The sequence below is a fragment of the Protopterus annectens genome, chromosome 2.part1 (genome assembly GCF_019279795.1).
Source record: "Protopterus annectens isolate FY-2018-M chromosome 2.part1, PAN1.0, whole genome shotgun sequence".
NCBI classification, from domain to species: Eukaryota; Metazoa; Chordata; order Ceratodontiformes; family Protopteridae; genus Protopterus; species Protopterus annectens.
Window position 1 is genome coordinate 1,416,822,031 of NC_056729.1, and position 25,085 is coordinate 1,416,847,115.

Sequence of the window (25,085 nt, forward strand, 5' to 3'; positions counted from 1 at the left end):
AGGTAATATTTGGTGGTGGGCTGTGAAAGACTGTTAAATTGCAGATGCAGAGAGGAAGAGTTTAGTTATTCTGGTGCATTTTGATTCTGATTATACAGTTATGGTTAAGTAATTGCTGACTGAGCAGCTGAGTGAGTATGTTAACTTTTCTTTGGTGTGGCCTGTAAAGGGCGGAGCAATGTGAGCATGAAAGGGAGGAGTTCAGACTCTACAAGTGTGTTAAGGAGCATGTAAGCAGAATATTAGGGTGGTAGCAATATGGACATGAAAGGGGTTCAAACCCTATAAGTATACTGAAGGGAGAGGTGGATGGGGATTGGGAGTGAGAGATGAGCAAAGTGGGCCACATCTTCAGAGGTAATGGGAATCAGTCAGTCTGTGCATGCTCAGCACAGCGACCTTCCATGCTGAATAAAGGAATGCAAGGTGAGGAAGCCACTGTTATAAATGTTTTACTTGCACAATGTACTGAGTGTTGGACTGCACTGTTCAGCTAAGAAATAGTAGTCTGTGTATGTCCTGGTGAAGACACTACAATTCAATATGCAACTCCTTAGCACAAGTCACCAAAACATTGCCTAAACAGAGGGATGGAGTGAATACTTGGCAGCTCTGTCAGACTCAGCTTTGAATAGATCAGCACATTTCTCTTAGAGTCTGAGGACATGTATGTCAGTGTAAACTGGTAAAAACTGACTAACAAAGCAGCTTTGTAACTTAACAGGTGTCAAGTTTATAAATGCAGGATAATTAAGCTATATGTAACATAGCGTGCATCACAGAAGTTGCAAATAACTTAGGTGATACAAAAATCACAATATTAACCACAGATTTGAAGTACTTATAATATAAATAGTAGTTAGCATTGATTAATTTATTAAATAATAGTGAAAGTGAGCTGCAAGTGAGACATGCAGGCTCAAAGATTGACTAAAAGTATTTCAGTACTGCATGAGTGTTCTGAACAGTTCATGACAGGTTTATACAATATGTGAATTATTTGACACCCAAATTTACTGAGATGTCTGGAAAGAACCACTGAGTGTGTCCTGTGATTCCGAAAAGGAGTACTGGGATAGTAGTGAATGGTGCAATGGTCTTTCAGATATATAGTAGGGTGCAGGAAAGTCTGAATCTGTTCAGAATGTAGATTCATCTTCACAGGGTTAATGTAGTATAACTAAGCTGACTGTTGAGGTTTTAGGAAACTGTGAGTAGCTGCCACACCTCCTGTGTTAGTAGGAGTCAATCAGAGTATAAGTGTGTGTGTGTGTGTGTGTGTGTGTGTGTGTGTGTGTGTGTGTGTGTGTGTGTGTGTGTGTGTGTATATACGCGCATGCATGCAGGACTCAGACCACCCATGCTTTGCAGAGGAAGACGCAGTAAGGAAGCTAATGTTCACGATGTATATGACATTGGACTGCACTGTACAATTAAGAAACAGTAGTCCGTGTAAGAATTGATTAAGACAGTACAGCTCAGGATGTAATCCCACAGTGCAGAGCACTGAAACACTCTCTAAACAGATGAATTGGTGGAGCACTCAAAGGCTCTGTCAGACAACTCTGAATGATTCAACTCAATTAACTGAGAGCCTGAGCTGTAAGCCAGTGCAAGTAACTTAAAAATCATTAGGGTATTGCCACTCAAAGGGAAATCTGTTCAGTGGGAGAGGAGTATACCTAAGTATTTGTTCAAAAGCCTAGAAATTGGTGGGAGGAGGTATTGATTGCCTTTCCTGTTGGCTGGAGGTCTGGTGAAATAATAATGGGACAGTCAGAGGCAGACAGTGTTTCAAGAGACTAAGCACACCAGAGATGTTGTTTTAAAAGCCCAGAAGTGGGGGAGGGTAGTGGTTGCCTTTTCTCTTGGCTGGAAGGTGATGAAACAATGAATTTAGCTGCAGACTTTGAAGAGTCTGCTGAGCGGTCCTGAAAGAGCAACTGAGTATGGTGTGGTTCAGAAAGGGAATTTTTGAAAGATTACTAAATATAACCTGTTCACAACTCTAATAATCTGAATAGGTGAATGTTTAAGAAACAGATCACAGAAGGTAGAATCAGGGGCTGGATAAAGAAAATGGACTTTCACTAATCAAAGTATTCCCCTGTGAGCCATCGTGGGACCATTTGTAGTGGGCATTTGTATTTCTTAAATCTTGAGGACTGAATAATTTTTTCCTGTGTATGCCAATAACATAAAGCTAGGGAAAATTCTAACCAATAAAGATTACATGTTACTTTGCAGCATACCTGAAGTAACATTTTGTCATGGGTAATACCAAGTAGTATATTCAATAAATACAGGAAAAATGAAGCAGTTGTCATTTGGACCTGCCAGACTTAATTTTATCTACTGGCTTAGCAGTTCAAACATAGAGCAGGATGTAGACATTCTGGTAGAAGTGTAGGTAAATCTCAATATGAATGTATGTTGCAGAACTTAAAGAGCAGAGGTTTCATTTGTAAAGTTGTTATATCTAGAACTTCATATGACATAACATTTGTCAGCTTTGTGCTATTCAAACTCGAGTTGGGTAGCCTTCTGTGAGCTCCTACTGTAAGGCAGAAATTTCAAGGTTTGAGAAACTGCAGAGACAATTAACCGTCCGCATAATAGGAGTCAAATGCCTAGCATGCAGATTACAATTGTGAAAATAAAACTTCTTTTCCCTGCACTGCATGTATTATATCGTACTAGTTTATAAGGCCTTTTAGAATGGCTACCTCTGAGTGCTTATGATGTGGTTAAAATACTGTAGGTCATCCCTGGGATTTACTCAGAACAGTAAGCAAAAACTAGAAGACAGCTTGTTGGTTCACATTCACATGCTAAGTAGACAGGTGGAATTGTTTACTAGTAGAACTCAAAAGCAATATGGAAATATCTAAAATAAATTAAATAGTCATTAACCTAATCATGTTTCGAGTCTCTACATTATTTTCGTCTTTCCATGACTTCAGTTCACTAATATAACAGATTTGCTGTAGCCTTCCCTTTCCTGTGCGTTTAACATTACAATTCACTACAGCTATTATTTTAGTCTCTACAAATAGCCCCTGTAACGTCAGATGTTTATTTTCTTTTGGTTTTATTCATCTCATGGATTAGCATTTGTAAGCTGGCCATTCTTATTTTAAATTGATAACTTATTTCCTGGAATCTCAGCATGTGCTCCCTTACTATGGGCATGACCAGCTTTAATTTATCCTGCAAACTAACAGTGTTCTACCACAATTTTAAATGGTGTCTTCTCTTTTTCTCAATTTTGCATAACAATGTCAAATCGTCCTTTAAGGCTCCTACTGTAGAAAAGTTTAAATGGGATAAATCCAGATGAGCATTTTAGCACCTTTATTATTGCAGATAGTAAGTATGATAACAGCTGGTCCCAGTTTTTGCCATTGGCATCAGTAACATTCCCTGTCATTGATATTAGTGTTTTACTAAACCTCTCTACTGATCTATCAGTTTGTGGAGATAGACTGTTGTCTTCAAATGTTTGGTTTTAAAGCACTAACACACCTGATGATGTACCCTTGGCATAAAGGGAGTGCGTTAGTATCTGTTTAGGGATAACCACTCTGGAGAGTAATAGTACCAGTTGTTTTACAATTGCCTTGGCATTAGCTTTACATAGTGGCAGTGCTTCAGGAAACTTGGTAGGACAGTTCATTATTACTAGTATGTGCTGATACACGTTACCAGATTTTACTAACAGCTCTACACTGAAGTAGTATTAACATTGGTAGCAAGACGGCTTTTATACTCAAGGTGAAGTGCAATTTTTCTGGCATTCTAGACTAACATGGATGATATTCTTGCCTTAGTTTTGTCCATCCTCATATGACTAACATGTCACTATGGGTTAGCTTCATTACTAGTATCCTGTAAGGTTTTGGAATTAGGAACTGAATTAAAATGTCTTCCTTCTCTTCATTTACTTTATATAAGAGGCCATATTTTAGCTCATAATAGGGGTAAGAAGTATCGTAAACACCTTTTTCACTGTCTTCCCCTACAACTTTGGTTGTATTCTCTCTTGCGTTACCTAAAGTATCATCTTCCCATTGTGTCTTTTTCAAGTTTATGTGGTTTATCTGTAAGTTGAATAATTAAACTTTGTGTTCTTTAGTGACTTGCTTCAAAGTGGAAAGTGTCGCTTCTCTCAAAACCCCATTACTGCTGCTTATTATATGTCTTTCACTGCAAAGAGTAATTTCAGACAAAATCATCTTCTGCTTTACTGTCTTTGCTATTAGCACAGTCCTCTTGAGTACTCTATCTTTTAGATTGTTATTCTTCTGCCTTAGTGTTAGTAGACACCACCATCTCACTGTTCCTTCTCTGTGTTACCCTCACACTGCAAAATATACCACAGACGTGGGATCTGATGTCCGATCTGATCTCGAATCCAGCTCGGCCACTTCACAAGACTAATGATCCGAGCCTCGAGCTCCTCCCTCTCCCACAATACCTCACTACTTCCGTAACTCCTCATATCTCATTTGCCGCCTTCCAGCAAAGATGCAATTCCATTGCATCGAGCAGATAAGAAGTCTTTTTCTGTTTTTGGTCAACTTTTTCTATCCAGTTTCTCTGAATTGCTGTTAGACTCTTCCTGTCTTAATCTAAACCTCCCTCTATGTTAGTTCATTAGTCTGTAAGTTAGTTTTTTTATGGGCATTTGGGTTTTTCCCCTTCCTCTCCTACACGTTTTCCTCTGTAAGCTGTCTGTAGGTCCCTTTTCTTCTCTCTCTTCTTTCCTATTATCTACAAAAAAAAAAAACCTTTCCTGGTATCTTTGCTTTGTGGTTAGCTTTTTTTGTGCTAAGAGAGTTGTGTGTGAGTGCTTAATTTCCTCTGTGTTTCAGAGTCATGTCTGAGAAACCAACAGGATTTAAAAGATGCATTCTGAATTCAGATGCCCACGAGAGGTGCATCTTTTGTCTTGGGGTGGGCATTTAGAGGCCAAATGCAGTATTTGTGTGGCCTTTAACCCTTGTTCCCTTTCAGTTCATAGAAACAAGTTTATGTTAAAGGGTCTGTTGCTGCCTTCTGGGGCTCAATCCCCCATGAAACCTTCTTCTAAGGAGGTGAAGAAATGTACCCCCTCAGAAGAGGCCAAAATTGTCAGATCCAGCTGCCTCAGCTCCTACAGACATCTGGCCCTCATCGGATCCTAAATGTTCCTTAGATCCAATGGGACCGGGATCGCCCAAGACTGTTCCTCAGATCAGAATGTGATTGGATCCTAATACTTCAGGTCCGAGTACCCTTTGGATCCATCTGACATAATACGGGTACACAGTTCAACATCAACGAGCAAGTCCTGCCAATTTGGAGCAAATCGCCATTCCCAGCTACGATGGCTTAGACCAGTCAGTCTCCTGAAAAATCTACCCACTCGTCAGCGGGTTCCTATTAAATCAGCGAATGCTTAAAATAACAAATGCTGTTTAATTGACCCTGTTTACTCTAAATTGTGAAATCTCGAAAGCACTGAACAATTTTTTCCCAGGGAAAAAAAATCACTAGGCAGTTTTCGGGACTTTGCCTTTTCCTCCACTGTGGTGCGACCTGCGATCTTGGAGTTGGTATATTTAAGTAGGGAGTGGGGGGGCACAGCCCCCCACTTTATTTTGTGTTTGGTGTTTGTTTTTTTTGTTTTTTTACGGAGCAGAGATTTTTTTCACTGGGAAAATCGCTGTTTCGTGTGTTTGGCATTTTGTTGTTTTGACATATTAGGATCGATTATACAGTGTTTGCTATATTGAGCATTTGCTGATATAATATAGACCCCTCCTCAGCCTCCTCTACATCCTCTCAGCTATCCCATGCAGATATGGCAGCATAATGCGGAGTTTCAGCAAGGCTCGGATACAGTTGGGGATTCTCCCATCTCCATCTCATCCTGGATCTGTGAGCGCTCCAACTCATAGTACAAATACCTCTTCCAATCCGACCATTTATTTCTGAACTCCAGGATCCAGTTTACCTGAGAGAGCCATTGTCAGAACCGAGGCTATACCTTTCCTCAGCTTCGGCAGTGTCCCAGACCAGCTTTGCTCTGATGCCTTCAGAGCAGAGTGGGTCCCAGACTTGAGATGTCAGTACTGACTCTGCAGGGCTGACCTTGGCTTCGATCTTGTTGGATCTGTTTCTCCCCCTTGGAGCTTCAGCTCTCAGCAGTTCAGGTCTGGTGCTATCTAGAGGCGTCACCTCCAAAGTAAACTCTGTTTTTTCTCCTTTGGTGGCTTTGGCATCGGGGGGGGGTTAGAGTTCCCCAGGTGTGTCTGCCTTTTGGGTGGCAGAAAGGACTTCCTCTGGGGTTTGAGATGCGTCTGCCCCCTCCCCCAATTCTATCCAATTACCAGATGATCTGAGTTTTGGGCCCATTCATCCTGTCCATAGTCCGCCCCTTCAGGACAGCCTCCAGGCCCATATGAGATTCCCCTCTCCTCCAATCCTCCCCTGAGCACCCCACGAGGGGGATTCATCAGAAGAAACTGTGCAAGAGGAAGCAAAGATACCGATTTCAGTGGGGGAGAAGGGTTCCCCCAGTCACCATTCAACTACGTCTGTTTTGGCAATATATTAGAGATCCTGAAACAGAAGGGTGGATGGTCATCCCAATCCCCTTCTTCTGAAGAGTCAGTCTTCCTGGAGGTCTTTGGGATGCACCCATCTTCATCCTGGGTGACCCCACTGGTCCAGTGGATGAACCTATTGAATCAGTTTCCTGCCAGGAGTGGAAGGAGCCAGACACCATGGAGCCTATTCCCAAGCATGCAAATAAGTACCTATGCCCCCAATGCAGATCGCTTACACTGGAGCAAGGGTATTCTAGTTGATGCCATTGTGATGTCTGCAGCCACCAAGGAGGAGCTAGCAGAACAGACCTCCATTGTCTATCCCCAAACAAGGGGTCTCTGGTGTTGGACAGGCACAGGAAGCACATTTATGCCTCAGCCATCTTTACACTGAGAGCACTGGGTTAATTGACACACTTCATGCGTCTACAGGGGGATCTGGTTAAGGAACTTACCAGCTGTCTGGCACAGACTTTGTCGGAGGAGGACCTCAAGAAGGTATCTCCCTAATGGGCCACTCATTTCTCCATATCTAATTCCTTGATGAGGCTGATCTCTAATGCTGCAGAAGGATCCTCTTAAACAGACAGTGCAGGCATAGCCCTCAGGAGACATGCCTGGATGAGGCTTTGCATGTTTGCAGAATCCTTTTACGGTGTATTTCATCATTGCTCCTTTTGATGTTTTTTTTCACTATGGGACCTGAAACCCTTACTAGTGCCAAGCAGTAGGGAAAGACCTTATCTGGTATAGGGGTCAAGTTATTTTCCCCCCAGTGGACCTTTTCCAGGAACCAATGGAGTGGGAAGAAGATATGGTTCTGAAAATTCCAAGGTTCTTTTCCAGAGTTCCAAGAAGATCCCTCATCTAGGGGCAGAGAAAGAGGATTCAGTGGCAGATTCTGGCCTAGAGCCGGAGGGGGGGGGGGGGTCTGCAAAATCAGGGCTTCAGAGAACCTTTCTCTGTCGGGGCCTACCAGCACTCATGAAGTGTTGCCTGACTGTCCTTCTGTGGAGGCTGTCAGGGGCAGATTTTCATTGCACCTAGATGCCTAGACAAAACTGACAAATGACAGCCGGGTGCTAAACATTATTTACAGAGGTTACTGTATTCCCTTTTCCCTTCCACCTCCAAGCTCCATGAGTAATCTCCCCAATGTGTCACCCAATCAGAAGGAGAACACCATCCTAGAGGTTTAGAAACCTCTGAAAAAAAGAGCTATCCAAGAGGTCCCGACCGAACAACATGGATGTAGAACCTATTCATGCTTCCTTTTATGCCAAAAAAGGCCGGGGACCTGCGGCCAATCTTGGATCTGAACAGTCTGAACCTATTTGTCAAGAAGTCGAAGTTCCACATGGTTACGGTTCAGTCCATACTGCCAGTGCTGCAGAAGGATGATTAGATGTGCTCCATAGATGTCCAGGATGTGTACTATCATATCAAGATGAACAGGCGCTCCTGGAGATATTGACACTTCTGGCTGGGAGCCAAGCATTACCAATTCAGAGCACTGGCCTTTGGAAACACCACTACCTCCCTGGTGTTTACCAAATGCATGTCAGTGGTGGCAGCTGTGAGAATTCCAGGTGTTTCCATACTTGGATGATTGGGTCCTAACCGCACCAACAAGGCATCAGCTTCTTCAAGCCACTCAGTACCTACTACAAACTTTTAGCCAGCTAGATGTCACAATAAACTTAGCGAAGTTGAAATTGTCTCCTGTGCAGAACATAGAGTTCATAGGAATGCAACTGAATACGATCATGCAGATAGCTGCTTTGCCCACACATCATGTAATATCTCAACTTGAAGTTTCTGTCTTGGAAAACCATTTTTCTCATGGCCATTACTTCAGTAAAAAGAGTGTCAGAGCTATATGCTGTATTATCCCAGCCACCTTATATCTCCCTTTTCAGTGATAAGGTCTCTTTAAGAACCTATACTACCTTTATGCCTAGAGTGGCCATGGAGTCAAATATTAAACAATCCATTCATTTACTATTTTTCTTCCCCAGTCATTCCAACAAGGGTGAATATATGTTACATATGGTTGATTGTTCATAGACAGTTGCATTTTTACCTACACAGGACAAAGCACTGTAGAAACTCCAAGCAGGATTTTCTCTTTTTCACCTAGTTGACTAGGCCAGGCAATGTCCAAAATCACTCTAGCAATGTGGATTACTGATTGCATTTCTACTATCTACTCCTTGAAAGGCATGCAGCTATCTCGTACCCCAAAAGTTCATTCTACTGGGTCGATGTCTACCTTGCCTGCTTTTTCAGTGAAGACCTCTACTGATGAGATTTGTGCAGCAATGATGTGATCCAGGTCACATACGTTTGTTTCTCATTATAAACCAGATGCGGTGTCCAGGAACAGGGCATCCTTTGGTTCCACAGCACTCCGGCATGTCCTTCCATGAGGGCCACCCAAGACTGACATAGCTGGAGACTCTGACCCATCAGTGAGGAAGAATGAAATGGACAAAATCAGGTTTGGAAGTTCTGTACTTACTATAACTTGGCATCTGTTGTCCAGTTTCATTCTTCCTCACATCCCACCCACCCTTCCCCCATCCTAAGCTGTTAAGAGCTACCTAGAGGAATTTAGGAACCCGTAGGTTCCTGGTTTGAGCTCCAGATTATTGTAATGTTATGTTGCTACCTATGTATCCATATAGATAACTGTCTATAGAGCAGCAAACTTGACCTGATGAGTTAGGGAAGACGTGAGGGATTATGAGAGATGGAGGAATTCAAGGCTCAGATCATTAGTCTTGTGAAGCGGCCAAGTTGGATCTGAGATTGGATCCTAGGACCCATCAGTGAGGAAGAATGAAACTGGACAACACAGATGCCAAGTTATGGTAAGTACATAATAACTAATTCATAACTCTGCATTTCCATTTATATGTCACATCCGATTTTGTACTACTGTTTCTTTGCTCTCTCTAAGCATCTTCAGTCACATTCACAATTTTTCTGTCTCTGTTTCGGTGCTAGCATTCCTTGTATGTGAATGTACATACTTCTGTTTTATACTTTTTTTTTTAGTTCAGAGTTCCCTTTTGGTTCACCTTAAGTTTTTATACTGACATTTCTTACCATTTTGGGATTCTGCTGCACTATGATTGAGACAACCTTCTAATAACAGTCAGGATCCTGTTTACTGTTTAACCACAAATGAATTTTAACCCATTTTGTCGCTACTATGCCAACTCCCTTCTGGTTTATTCTGAATTACTGTATGATTATCACTGCCTTACTCCTCACCCTATTCTTATACTTAATGGGTGTATCAAGCTGCTGTTCTGCCTCTTTCTTAAGTGTATAAGTCTGCCACATCACCTGTGCCTATGGATTCTCCCTTCTCCCACATTTCCTACAATTCTTTGAAATGATGAAAATGTTCCTACTATTACATCATGAGTCAAATGGATTATTATAGCAACAGGATGTGAAAGTTTTCTCAGAACTGTTTTAATTCTGCATGTGTAATGAGATACTCTATTTTCATTGTGAATGTATATTACCTGTATGTTTTGGTTGGTATTAATTTTATGCATGTATACAAAGGGGCCTTTGACTATGTTAGTAATGCTTTTAGAATCTAGCAGCAAGAACACTAGTCTTTCTAAAATACATCACATTTCATAAGTTTAGTTGTAACACAGTGCCATAAAGCATACTCAGCTATTCTAGCTTTAGCTTTGTCACACTCCATAGGAACAACTTAATATGTAGCATGTATTTCATTCTACTTAGAATTGTCTTCACTATTAGCAGTATAGAACTTGGCAGTTGCTTTCGCAAAGCAGACTCCACAGGTTAGCAACAGCAGTGCTTTCCAACTCCATACCTCCATGTTCTTTCTTCAGGGGATCCATGAGAAGCAGCTTTCAGACAATCTCCTTATATGTAACATTAGTTGGAAATTAGACCTTCTTATCCAGCCAATTGCTGTGAAAATATTTCTGCACTCCACACTGCATTATACTTCAATTTTCCAAAAGGAATTTTAAAGACATCTGTGCATTTAACAGTCAGCATGTTGCAATAGCTCTAAACATATATGCCCTGCATATATAGGATTAATGCTAACAAAATAGTTAGTGATTTTCATTCACATGGATGTGGAACAAGCTGTACAGTGAAACCTCAGTGAGCGTAAACCACATCCTCTGTGTCCCTGTTTTATTTATTAAGCTTTCTGATATTAGGCTGAGGAAAGGGTGGGATATGCTTCCTATCAGGTTCTTGAAATGTTGCTTTAAATAGTTTTTCCTAGATAAGCATTAATGGCTTACAGGGTGACCATTGTATGGAAATAATCACTATAGGGCCTCTCACCCCATAAAAGGCAGCGATTTTCCTTTAAGACCCATTCCTGAGGGCATTATTTTACATAGAAAATGCTCTGAGTTTGTTTTGGTGGATTGTGATTTAGTCTTGCAGGGTGTTTGTTTGGGGGGGGCAATCCCTTCCATTTTTTTTTAAATTTTACTTTCTTTATCTAGCATTGTATTAGGATTGCTTGAGCTGATGGTCAACGCAAAAATGAAATTAAAATGTATTTTAAGAACACACATGCACACATTTGTGCATCTCACACACACACACACACACACACACACACACACACACACACACACACACACACACACACACACACACACACATATATTTATAACATCTTGCTCTCTCTTTCTCCATATATATATATGTGTTACTTAGCACTAAGCACTGGACAAGTATGGTGACTTTTCAATAAGCATTTTTCAAAGTCTGCTTGTCAAAATTATGCTATGATGTCAGTGGTGGAGATGCTTTGTGGGCTTTTGTGTGGATTCAACCAACAATGACTTAAGATCCCTTCTCATATCCTGTTGCTCTATCCTTTGTCAGGGTCACTGAATTCTGGGGCACATACTATATTTGTTGTTTGGTGGTCCAGTCTCGTCTTTAAACAAGGAGACCTCATGACTCTGTGGGTTTTGAATGCCCTCTAGCTGTGGAGGAGAGAGGGCATTCACATTGCATCCATCTGATTAACATACAGAATGTTGTGTGATGGTAAACCCTAATACCAGTGCACTGGCACACTTAGAAATGTAGCCATGTCATAGGGGTTGCACCACATTCTGTCACTTTTTGGATTAGGCATACTTTCCTTTGTCCCTCCCTCCAGGGAGAGGTAAGCTGACATAGCCTTATTATTCCCTTGCATTTCCAGCCATCTCCTCCAGCACCAAATATGCTAATCAAAATCAGGTTGTCTGCTAGTCAGAATGCACCTCTGGATACCACTTTTAGCATTGCCATCTTTGCACCACCTTCCAATTTTTAACTTTAATGATTGTTACATTTCTATTCAACTAAGTCTTTAATATTGGCCTTGCTAAATCTGTATTTCACAAAACCTAAAGGCAGCTGTGTAGCACATCTGTTATTTGCTGCTGACCAACTCATTGAGTAATGATCAGTGATAAAATTAAATTAAAGAGTATTCTATGAACTTGCTTTTCTAAGGTGATATGAAAAAATTGCATGTCCTGGTAGCAGCCAACAGATCAGTTTAATTAAGAGGCTCAGAATTGATGGGCATATCCCTGACCACTAATAGAGCAGTTCGTCAGTTCCTGTAGTTATAAGTAATGCTTGCTATAAGTACTGTTAGTAGCGGTTGTTACTGCCAGACTCAGTTTACAAAATAAAATATTCAGGTTTTTACAGATTCTAAACAAACTCTTGGTTTAGGACAACACATGTAACTGCTGCTGTATCTGCTGCTGAACCCATTCTGGATGACAACAAATATTTGAAATATGAAAGAGGATTACAGTGTCTTGTGTTTTCGTACTGTGCTGAATGCACAGTAATAGAATTAAATGGTATTTTTACTTTGTTTTATTTCATTTAATAGACAAGATGCATACTTCTGTATCACCTTTATATGCTTGCATGTAGGCCTTTTCTGCTTTTTCCAGCCTTGTGACATAGGATACTACAGAACTAACCAAACATGACATTTGACACAAAAATGTTCAAGCACCAACCCCCTGCATGAATCTATGATTCATGTTAAATTTGGAATATGGGCAGTTTAAATAATTTACACTTCTTGTTTAAGCTCAAGATTCCTCTCATTTGATATTAATTAGTAATGCTACTATAATGTCTTGAGAAAATGGGCTATCGCAAACTAAAAACATGGAAGAGAAATGGATGCTGTTAATTGTAATAGTAAGTGGTCCATTGCTTTGTTGTTTCAGTTACTTCCTGATGCCACTTAACAGATAGCTTCTGTTATTGGTTCTTCTTTTAATTAGGCTATGTGCAATATTAATGGACCACTGTTTTAATGTTTTCAGCCAACTGTAGCTTTTTTTTTGTAACAGCTAATTTTCTAGGTTTTGTTACTGTTGGTACTAAACGAGTTTTTGCCTTATGCATACCCCATTTAGAATTCCACATTCAATGTATTTAAATAGTTTTAGAAGTTGTACCAGTGTTCAGGGAATTTAGTCAAATGTGTCAGATACTTGGAATTTTTAGTTAGGCAAGTGCATCATGTACTTAGAGAATTCAAAATCATACCATTTGGTCAAATGCTGCAAATGGATGTTATGGAAACAATGACTGTTCCAGGCCTAGTATGTGTTGCCTACCGGGATAGGTACTGGCACACCCGCAACACCTGACAGTTTATATGCCATGACATATAAGACCAAAAGGACACAGATAAAAGCAGATAATAAAACAAACACGTTGAATCTAGACCTGCACCGGATGTTCATGCATATGCAAGCACCACTCATACCATAACACACCCCAGCATTAGTTTACAGTCAGCACTTCCATCCCACTACACTTACATGGGGACTTCCCACACTGCCTAATAAAATGTAACGCTGTCCAAGGTCTATGTGTCCTGTAGGCAAAGATAAGCTACATTATTAGCACCTTGTTATCCAACAAACCTTGACTAGTATAAACTGTCTCCGGGTCTATATTAAAACTTCGAATATTATAATATCGAACCATTTTGATCGAAAGACTGTAACATCGAACACTCAGAATATCAAATTTTTTTCCCAGGGAAAAAATTAGCTGTTCCGACAAACATACACACAACACAAGCACACCAAAATAAATAATCCACACACACATACACTTCACAAAACCCTACATTAAACCATACATGCACTACTAGCTATCCACTTACCTTAATCCAACCCTAACCCTAAGGTCCGTAACTACCGCACACTCACCTTACCCGCTCCCTAACCCTAAGGTCCCTAACTATCGCACACTCACCTTACCCGCTCCCTAACCCTAAGGTCCCTATCGCACACTCGCCTTACCCACTGCCTAACCCTAAGGTCCCTATTGCACACTCACCTTACCTGCTCCCTAACCCTAAGGTCCCTATCACACACTCACCTTACCCTCTCCCTAACCCTAAGGTCCTTATCGCACACTCACCATACCTGCTCCCTAACCCTAAGGTCCCTATTGCACACTCACCTTACCCACTCTCTAAGCCTAAGGTCCCTATCGCACACTCACCTTACCCGCTCCCTAACCCTAAGGTCCCAAACTATCACACACTTACCTTAACCTAGTCCGTAACCTTCGCTCCACAGTCGAGGAAATATCGAAGCTGCAGAAATGGCCCACCGAATACTATCCCTAGGTAAGTATTCGATATTCTGCAGCTTCGCTATTTTCAGCGTCCGGTGCATAGGGTTCGATATTGTAACATTTGAAGTTTTAAGACTTCGATGTTATAATGTAGACCCACTGTCTCCTTACCTACTTTCTAACAACCCCTCAGTTATCTGAAGTCACAGAAATGCAAGGGTGTGCACTTGCTGTCTCTGTCTGTCTATCTTTGTCTCTCCATATGTCTCTGTTATGCAGACACAAACAGACCTATGCAAGTACACTCGCACAAATCCAAACACTTAATTTAATATTACTTAGTTCCATATCGTGAATTGCCAGATGTTGCACAATTTACACATGGAATAATTAAATGCACTCTGAAAGAACAAGGCTAATTGAAGACATAAGATCGCACACCACAAAAATACGATGTCAAAGGATGATGTTCAGGTGAAAGCACCAAACATTTGTCTGATATCTGATACATAGTTCTGACTTGTTTTTCAAATATTGGATTACTGGGGTCTTTCTGAAAAGTATTGATATTTATTGCAAAAAGAATTGTTTTACGGCATCATTTAACAGTCATTCCCCATGTAAAACTGAAGAATATGATGATAATGCATACATCTTAACAGATTTTCTTTGTTACCTTTATAGCTTGTACAGTGCATCTTCACTTCAGCCACATCCAGATATTGCTGCCATATCTCTGCTCAGCCAGTAATGCAGTCAGCATGCTCCCTGTACTAAATATTCTGCTGAGTATTTTTTGTATGTATGAGATACAGAGATAGAGATATGCACATGTTTAAGTTGAGTGCACTGATATAGCAGGATGAATCTTCCAAGTTTATGCCAGTGGGATTTAACCGTCAAGGGGCAGTAGCATGTTTTTTTCTGTTAAGCAGCAAAATGCTGTTGCTTTATGATACTGTTGTTCACTTATGTGTTCACTGGGATTTGGGTGTTATGTCTGGATGCTTTGTGGGGCGTGGATGTACAGATGAAACAGTAGGTGGAAACTTTAGGGAAATCCATTAGTCTAATGCAATGTGCACTCAACACGTGTATGTTAGTGTGTACTATAAAGCAATAGTCTTCTGTTTTGAAAAAGTAAATATCTGTTAAAAATATGAAATTTATTAAGTATGTGTAGCAGTATATTTTTTGCATGGTAGAATGACATTTTGTGTGCATGAGTTTACTGATGATGGAGTTTACTAGTGAGCTTTTTCATATGTGAACACTGTTGTCATAAAAATGAATGTAAATATTTGCATGGATAACGTTGATTTAAGGACAGTTATAAGCCTTCATCCTACAATACTTCACAATCATGTATTTCTAGAAACCTATGCCCTGCCCAGCCTAACCATTCAATTTACTCTTAAAACCCTACCTTCAACTAATAATTCACACAACGCACCCTCTAAAACACTGCTGGTAAGACTACAAACTTCTACTCTAACTATAGTCCTCCAACTGCCTTTTCAAATTATTTTCCTTATAACCTCCATCCTTTACCTCGAGTCACGTTACTAAATCAAATACTACTACTGCTTTGCATGCTTACTTCTCACTTACCTCACTTCCTATCATACTTTTCTCACACAAAATCTTACTTATATCACAGACCCTCACACGCTGCACCATAACTCCCTTCAGTACTCTTTTTTTATCTCATTCTCTCCACCCCTCAACATGTTCTGACCTCTTTTATAGGCACACTGGACCTAAGGTTAACATGCAAATGTAAGTGGCTCTATACCGCTTTGCACACCAGTTCCACCCTGAAGGTTTGTGGGAATATTAACCTAAATCCTGGCTCTACACACCAAGTTCCCATTGCAGTTAGCCCCCCTAACATCCATCATTATTGGTCCATCTCCATCTTCAAGTGAATCAAACATACACCTCTTAAACATGAATCTCAGAAGCATGTGTAACAAAATTCAGTACATCCATTCATTTCTAGCTTTTTACTCCCCTGATCTACTAGTAAACAAGACTTGGCTAAAACAAGAAATAACTGACAGTGAAGCTATTCCCCCTGGTCTCAGCATACACAGAATAGACAGGAAACATAAAAAAGCAGGTGAGGTAGCCACCTTTTATAAAAACTTAAAATTCTCCCACTCCAACTAAATGTCCTGAAATTCCATAATGTCAAAACTACTAGCCCACCTGAAAATTACCCATAGAAAAACATATGCCCTATATGTCCTACCAGGTAATAATACGGCCCCCACTGAAAATATCCTCCACTGGGTATTTGATAAAATTCATCAAAAAATATTAATTTTAGGGGATCATAACATTGACTGGCAACCCAATGATAAAGATAACCCCAAGATTCGATAAACTTTTATAGATTCACCCAACTTATAAATTCCACCACCAGGCTCAACAAAAGTATTAACATACAATCCATCCTTGATTAGATTCTAACTAGTTATCCTTGGAAAGTAAAATCTTATGGTTGAGTGCCAGATGCTTTTAGTGACCACCTCCCAACCTTTACCATAAGGGGCAATATAGCCCACCAAAATAAGTAATCTATAAACAAATACATAACTTAACCTAATTTAACAAAGACTGATTTGTCTTAACTCTGTCCCACTACATTTGGAATGTATTACAAGCTGCACCCCTGGGTAAAGCAGTATCTCATTTCAATGACACTTTTCTGAAAAGTCCAAATAATTTAACTCCAGTAAGAACAAAAAGGCTAAAATCTAAGACAGCTCCATGTGTGTCAAAGGACACCAAACAGCTCATGCTGCAAAGGGACAGTGTCCCTCCAAAAACTTTTGAACTTGCTCCCTTGACTTCAGTCTTTCCTCAGTTAAATGGCTGCACAGCTAGGTTTCCAGTTGCCAACAGGCAGTTAAGTGGCAACAAGATCTCTTGACATTGCAGACAGTCTCTGGTTGCTGTTCCGTAAAGTGTGTTTTTGCCCCTCTTATACTTAACTTTTTTTTACAAATAAACTTAAGATCACCACCAAACTTGCCACTTGCTAAACTTCAGATCATTCAAGAATGCCTCACTGCCATTGAAGCATGCATTTCACATCACTTAATACAACAATGCAATAATTGAAACAGTAAGCCAAACTCAACTAATAGGAGTCCTAATTGATTACAACCTTATATTCGACCACTGTATGCCCTAAGCCATTAATAAAGCTCATAAAAAACTTTGCTCGGCACAGGGCCAACCAATATTTGGCAATCACTGCAAGGACTACCTTAGCATCAACCTACCTTCTTCATATACTGTGCTTCCCCTATTCTAACAAACATCTGCACCACTTATGAATGTACACCGTACTGTAAAGTAACTAAATTCAGAAACAAATGTTCTTACAAAACAAAATGTTGCCTAGAATTAAAACAACTAAAATGGCTCAGTCTCCCAAACCTACTTACTCACAACTGATTGCTGCCCACAGCCTCTTATAAGCTCCTCAGAAATGTCCTGCATAAGAAAATGCTCTATTAAGGACTCTTACCTATGGAACTATGTTATTCCAAACTATGAAATAACATTTCCACTCGTATTAAACAGAAATGGTAAACAACTTCAAAATGTTGCTCAACCCATTCTGTCTCTGCTCATCCTGCACACTGGGCTAGTTTTCTCCTAGTCTTTCACTGCATGACCTCAAACTTCCCCTTCGTCCAATACTCTCTCTATCCCTCCAGCTGTATAACCATTATATGTATATCCCCTAGTTATAACTCATTCTCTAGTCACTAAAACATTGCACATTTTCTTTCCTCTTCTAGAAGCTGTTCATCCTCTGTCTCCCTATGCTGGCTACATCACATCCTTAATGTTAACAATAACCCCTATAATTTCTCAATGTAATATTTCTCTACCTCATAAATATATTAACTTCATGATGTTAAGTTGTCAATCTCGCCTTCATTCTTGCTGGATGGGTTCGGAGCCGATCCTCGGCTCCGACTCGGCACTTGCTTTAGCTTAAGAACTCCTTTTACCAGCTCGAGGCAACCCTATATCCCATGATGCAAGGCGGAACTACCTCAGATCTCGTTTGCCGCTTAGCAAAAGAGGTCTCCTTTGCCAGCTGAGGTAAGTAATTTTCTTGTCAAAAGAGAAAAAGCTTAGTTAGGGTTTATTTCCCCCTTGTTTCCATTTTTTATAGTCTGTAGTGTGTTACAGCCCACCCTATTCCCTTATATTTCAAAACTTTTTATTTCCTTTAGTATAAAAGTTTAGTTAGGCCTAAACCCCATTGGTTAATCCCTACCTGTGTGTTGTGTGTTAGGGGATTAATTGTGTGTGTTTGTTGGGGTTTGTGTGTGACTTCCTCCTAGGATTATGTCAAAGGAAGGCAAGGTCTCAGGCTTCAAGAAGTGTGACTCGTGCTGTCAGAAAATGTCTCTGACAGACGGTCACACTTCTTGTGTGTACTGCCTGGGGCCTTTGCACCTGCAGGACTCCTGTGCTTTGTGTCACTCTTTTAGCCAGAGAGTCCTGCAGGAACAGAGGAATAAGCTAATCCTCCGTGGCTTACTTAAGCCAGAAGGTTCTCCCTCTAAAACAGGGTCTGGGAAACCTTCTAAGCCACCGAAGGCTCAGGCTTCAGTATCCAAGCCTCCTCCGGTGGCTCCGGCTCCGTCGGAGCCGAGATCGGCTCTGGCTGGAACCGATCTATCTGCTTCAAAAGTAGTGGGTTCGGCACCGACTGGTTCCGACACCCGGTCTACTGTGGCCTTGTCGGCTCCGGCTGGAGCCGACACATTATCCAGCATCGGAGCCGAGAAACCTTCGGCTCCATCTGGAATTCAGGGGACTTCGGCTCCGATGACTTAGTCCCGAAAGAGATCTCGGTCCCCTTCGTTGCAGAGTATCCACTCGGCTCCGGGGTCTCCTCTTTTGTCAGAGCGGAGCCATCGGAGCCGATCTTCGAGATCTTCCAGGCTGTCTGACCACGACTTAGAGAGGGTGGTAAGCAGGCTGTTGAAGTCGCAGGCACTGGCCCAAATGCTCCATAGCCCGTCTCAACAGACTTCGGCTATTGTCTCACCCCTTGAACTTCCTCCTCTGACTCCACACCAGAGTTCGGAGCCGGAGCTTCTCGGGACAGTGACTGTTTCAGCGCCGGAGCCGATACATCCTTCGGCTCCGTTGTCCTCGGCTCCGATCTCCTCCTTGAGGCCTTCCTTGGAGGGATCCGGTCGTCGGGTTTCCCTTGTCGGCTCCGAGGGGGCTAGTGGCATCGGACCCTTGTCCGACCCCGCTCTCCCTCTCGGGGCTTCGGCTTTGGTAAGCTTGGCACCGACATCGGCCTCGGAGCCTTCCCTCTTAGTGGAGCCGGGAATTCCTGTATCCTCGGATTGGGGATATTCCGGCCTCCCGGGGAGGGGAGCCTTTGAGGTGATGAGGAGTGTCCTGGCCTCTGAGCCAGGTCAGCGGTCCATCCCTCTAGCTCCTCCCTCTTCAGTGCCTGTAGACGCCTCTTGCCAGCCTCTTGCTGTCAGGCCCAGGGATCCATCGCCCCAGGTTTCCCCATTGGGAATTTCCTCCTCTTCCGAAGTTTCTCCTGATCCAGCAGGTGAACCCCCTCGGAAGAGGATGTGTAAGAGGAAACACACAGACTCCCCCGAGTCTACTACATCGGATACCGACTTAGATGAGTCGGAGGGTTTCCCACGATCCCCTCTGAGGATGTCTCCTTTTCAGACATCCTTGAGCTCCTCAAACAGAGGGGGAATTGGCCATCCATTGATCCCTCCGAGGATGAGTCGGTATACCTGGAGGCTTTTGGATCCCGACCCTCCACCTCCTGGGTGTCTCCGCCTTTCGACCCACTTGTGCAGGTAGTGGCTCGGAAGGCGTGGCGCTCCAGATTCTGTGGAACCTGTCCCCAGGAGACCATCCAAATTTATCACGGCCCCTACGGACAAACAGTTTCTTTCCAAGGACGTCTCTGTGGATGCTATGGTGGTGGCGGCCACTAAGAAGGAACTGGCGGATCCTTCAGTACCTGTCCATCCTCCTAACAAGGATTCTAGGACCATGGACAGGTATGGAAAGCGGATGTTTTCTTCAGCGACCTTTGCTATGCGTTCGCTGAACTACCTTTGTCACTTCACCAGGCTTCAAAGAGATATTCTCAAGGAACTGGGTGAAGTGGTCCAGGATCCTTCTGCTGCTGGGGCTCAAGAAAAGATTGCCTCACAGCTAGCAATCCTGAATTCCCTATCCAACTCCTCCATGCGGCTCATATCCTATGTGGCCGATGGAGCGAGCAGGGCCGCAGGCATAGGAGTTGCTCTTAGACGCCAAGCCTGGATGCGGCTTTGTAATTTTGCGGACCACTTTAAGGCATCCTTCACCAATACCCCCTTTGATGGTTCGGCTTTGTTCGGACCTCAGGTGAAGGATACCTTGACCAGGTGTGAGCAGGACGGTAAAACTCTTTCTGCCGTTGGAGTCCATTTTTCCACTCCTTCTAGACCATATCCCAAGGGTCAGAAGGGGAAGATGTGGTTCCATAAAGCCCAAGGAGCTACACGGACACACGTGGTCAGTTTACCCCAGAGGCAGAGGGGTAACAACAATAGACGCCCTAGAGGCAGGGGGTCCTCAGAACCAGGGCAACAGGGAGTCTCTTCCTGAGAAGCCCTTTCAGCATCCCTGAGGTGTTGCCCGACTGTCCACCCTTGGAGGCAGTCGGGAAGGATTTCGCTGTACCCAGTAGCCTGGCAATCCCTATCACAAGATATGTGGGTACAGTTGATCATATCCGAGGGTTACAAAATCCCTTGAAAGGTATCCGTGCCTCAACAATCCCTTCCAGACATCTCACCCGGTCAAAGGGATTTGGCAGAACAGGAGGTTTCAAAGCTCCTAGAAAAAGAGCCGTCCAGACTGTACCGGCAGACCAGGTAGGGTCCGGCGTCTACTCGAGATTCTTTTTGGTCCCCAAAAGGACGGGAGATTGGAGACCAATATTAGACCTGAGCAGTCTAAACAGATTTGTCAAGAAGGCAAGATTCCGGATGGTCACGCTTCAGTCCATTCTGCCCTTTCTGGGCAAGGACAACTGGATGTGCTCTATAGACCTTCAGGACGCGTACTATCACATAAAGATTCACAGGCGCTCCAGAAGGTTTCTCCACTTTCGGCTAGGGACCAGTCATTACCAATTCAGAGCCCTGCCCTTTGGCCTCACTTCAGCCCCCAGAGTGTTCACCAAATGTATGGCAGTGGGCACAGCTCATCTGAGACGTCAAGGATTCCAGGTGTTTCCTTATTTGGACGACTGGCTCCTCTCCGCCACCACCAGGTGTCAGCTTCTCCAGACCAGAGACTACACTCTACAGCTTTGCAGGAGTTTGGGAATTTCAGTAAATTTCGAAAAATCTTCTCTGCTGCCTTGCCAATCTATCACCTTTATAGGTGCAGAATTAAACACCGTCAAAATGTTAGCCAGACTAACAGATCAAAGAATTCTGGACATCCAAAAATTAGTTCGGATTTTATTGCAGAGCAACAAGGTCAAAGCCAGATTTATACTGAAGGTTCTAGGTCTTATGGCTGCGGCCATTGTTCTACTACCACTGGCTCGCTTCCACATGCGTCTTCTGCAGTGGATGCTATTCACTCAGTGGTCGTACCACAGTCTCCCGATGAGGCACGAAATCTTAGTCACACAGTCGTGCAGAACTCATCTGAATTGGTGGATATCTTCCCCTCTTCTTCATCAGGGCCGACCCTTTGTTTCCCCTCCTCCAGTTGCCACAGTCACTACGGATGCCTCTCTGATCGGGTGGGGGGGGCATTATCAGGGCAGGATGGTCCACGGGACGTGGCAACCCATAGAATACCATCTGCACATAAATGTCCTGGAGATGAGAGCGGTGCTTTTAATGTTGCAGGCCCTCAATGACTTTCTTCCCACGGGGACTATTGCAGTACAAACGGACAACATGTCCGTGGTCTGGTACATCAACAAGCAGGGCGGGACCAGGTCCTATCCGTTGTGTCGAGAAGCTCTCAGACTTTGGCAATGGGCAATCTCCTCTCATCGGTTTCTGATAGCAACGCACATCCCCGGCAGGTCCAACCTCTTGGCGGACAGGCTGAGCAGATCCATTCTGATGCCTCACGAGTGGTCTCTCAATCAATCTGTAGTGGATCAGATTTTTCTGCAGTGGGGCACTCCTTGTTGCGATCTTTTTGCTACTCCTCAAAACAACAAGTGCCCCGATTATTTCACCCTCTTTCCCCTTCCAGGCCAACCCCTGAGAGACTCTCTGACCCAGGATTGGCCCCGGGGACTTCTGTATGCTTTTCCTCCTTTTCCCTTGATTCCACAAGTCATTCAGAAAGCCACCGTTTTGAGAGCCAAGTTGATTCTCATTGCCCCTTATTGGCCTCGACAAATTTGGTTTCCATCTCTACATCGTCACCTTCTGGTGCAGCCCTGGCATCTGGACCCAGTTTCGGATCTCTTGATCCACCAGTCGGGTCTGCAGCACCGGGCCATTCATTCTCTCAACCTCACTGCTTGGTTGCTCCACTTCCTTCCCTAGCCAGGCTTCCGATGATCTCTGACTCCGTCAGAGACATCTTAGTGTCTTCCTTAAAGTCGTCCACTAGGACTGTTTATGCTAGCAAGTGGCGACGTTTTTCTATTTGGGCAAATTCCAGGAATATTGATCCCTTTACTGCTCCTGTACATTCTGTTTTAGATTTCCTGGCAGAGGTTTTTCATTCAGGATCCTCGTCATCTACAGTTAAAGTACAACTGGCTGCTATTTCCAAGTATCATGTTGGCTTGCATGACAATGACATTATGTCTCATAGATTATGCAAGGCCTTTCTGAGAGGAGTTTTCTCCTAAAGCCGCCTATAAAGCATCCTCCTCCGCAATGGGATCTAAACTTAATGTTGGCATCCTTGATACTACCTCCTTGAACCGTCTGCTTCATGTTCTTTGAAGTTATTGACCTGGAAAACTATATTCTTACTGGCTGTCACTTCAGCAAGAAGGGTTTCAGATTCAAGCTCTCTGCATTCGTTCCCCTTACTTGGTTTTCATAAGGACAGGGTATCATTAAGAACGAACCCTTCCTTTCTCCCCAAAGTTGTGTCTCAAACCAATATTAACCAATCTATAGATCTACCAGTCTTCTTCCCAAACTATTCCGACAGAGCTGAACAGAAGCTTCATTTTTTGGATGTCCATCGTCAGCTCAGGTACTATTTGCATAGAACTAAACAATTCAGAAAATCGGACCAATTATTTGTCTCCTATGCAGAAAACAGGATAGGTCTTCCAGTTTCTAAAGTGACCTTATCCAGATGGTTGACTTTCACCATTTCCTTTGTGTACTCTCTCAGAGGTAAGCAGCTATCTTCTAAACCAAAAGCACACTCAACCAGGAGTCTATCCACTTTTGCAGCCTTTCAGGATAGACTACCCATTGATACTATTTGTGCAGCAGCTACTTGGGCCACGCCTCATACCTTTGTCTCTCATTACAAGTTGGACTTGGCCTCCAGAGATAGGGCCAGTTTTGGTTCCACAGTTCTCAAGAGTCTGTTCCATTGAGCCACCCGGGATACAGGTGCTAGGGACGCGGTCTCATCCAGCAAGAATGAAGGCGAGATTGACAACTTAACATTTAGAAGTTATGTACCTACCATAATGTTCCATGTTAGTTGTCTTCTCTCGCCTTCTTTCTTGTGTCCCTCCCTCCTACCCCCTAGCCTGGACAGATCTTGAAGAGTTCCTATCAGGTTGTTTCCTCCTGAGCCTTCATATGAGGACTCTTTTTATGAACTTGTTTTTCTAATTATGTTAGGTTAGTCCTTAGCAGGGTAGGTTAGCTGCCAAACGAGATCTGAGGTAGTTCCGCCTTGCATCATGGGATATAGGGTTGCCTCGAGCTGGTAAAAGGAGTTCTCAAGCTAAAGCAAGTGCCGAGTCGGAGCCGAGGATCGGCTCCGAACCCATCCAGCAAGAAAGAAGGCGAGAGAAGACAACTAACATGGAACGTTATGGTAGGTACATAACTTCTAATTATAGACTTATGTAATTATTGTCACTGAATATCCTTCTATTAAGTGTTGTCACTGAACCTAATTTTAAACTCTACAATAAAAATGTTACTAATTATATACTCATGCCATTTTGTAGAGTTTTTCTCCCAGGACCTCCACTGGAAATGGGTACTTTCCCAGTCAAAACAAAGTAACAAGCAAACAAAAATTAAACTTATCTCCAGAGTTCTGCTGCCAAAACCTTCATAATGGGTGCTTTCATTATAAAAAAACTAAAATAGTCTCCCTTTGTCTTGCCATAATTTTTAAATGATGACATCAAACCAATTTCATAAAATTTGCATTTGCTTTTTCATATTTTGTATATACTTTTGTCCTTTATTAATACAATTTTCAATGGGAAATTTGAGGTTTGCATTTGTTGTTAGAAATATCATGATTATGAATGTGTTAGATTATACAAATATAGAAAGTTGTTGCTGATTTTTGAGCTCCAATGGCTAGGGAGGAAAGGGTCCTGTCATCACTGCAACATTTGTATGATTTACATTGAAAAGCAGCTCATGAACCAAGCTACTAATGTCTATTAAAAAAAAAAAAAAAAAAAAAAAAAGGCACCAGATCTGTTCAGAGTATGGCACTGCATCTTTTAGGGCAGAGTGACATAGCTTACAGTCAACAAGAAATAATACAGAAATATGTGTAAAGGGGTTGGGACTATCAAAATTATCACATGATGTAGCTATTAATTTAGTGACGGCACTGCTG

At 42.5% G+C, this 25,085-nt stretch overlaps 1 protein-coding gene across 3 annotated transcripts in view; it reads left to right on the forward strand.

Moving 5' to 3' along the window:
* The window catches only part of MDM1 (Mdm1 nuclear protein), a 1,807,772-nt gene that overhangs the window by 1,012,192 nt on the left and 770,495 nt on the right, over positions 1-25,085 (forward strand). The gene's annotated exons all lie outside the window — the stretch shown is intronic.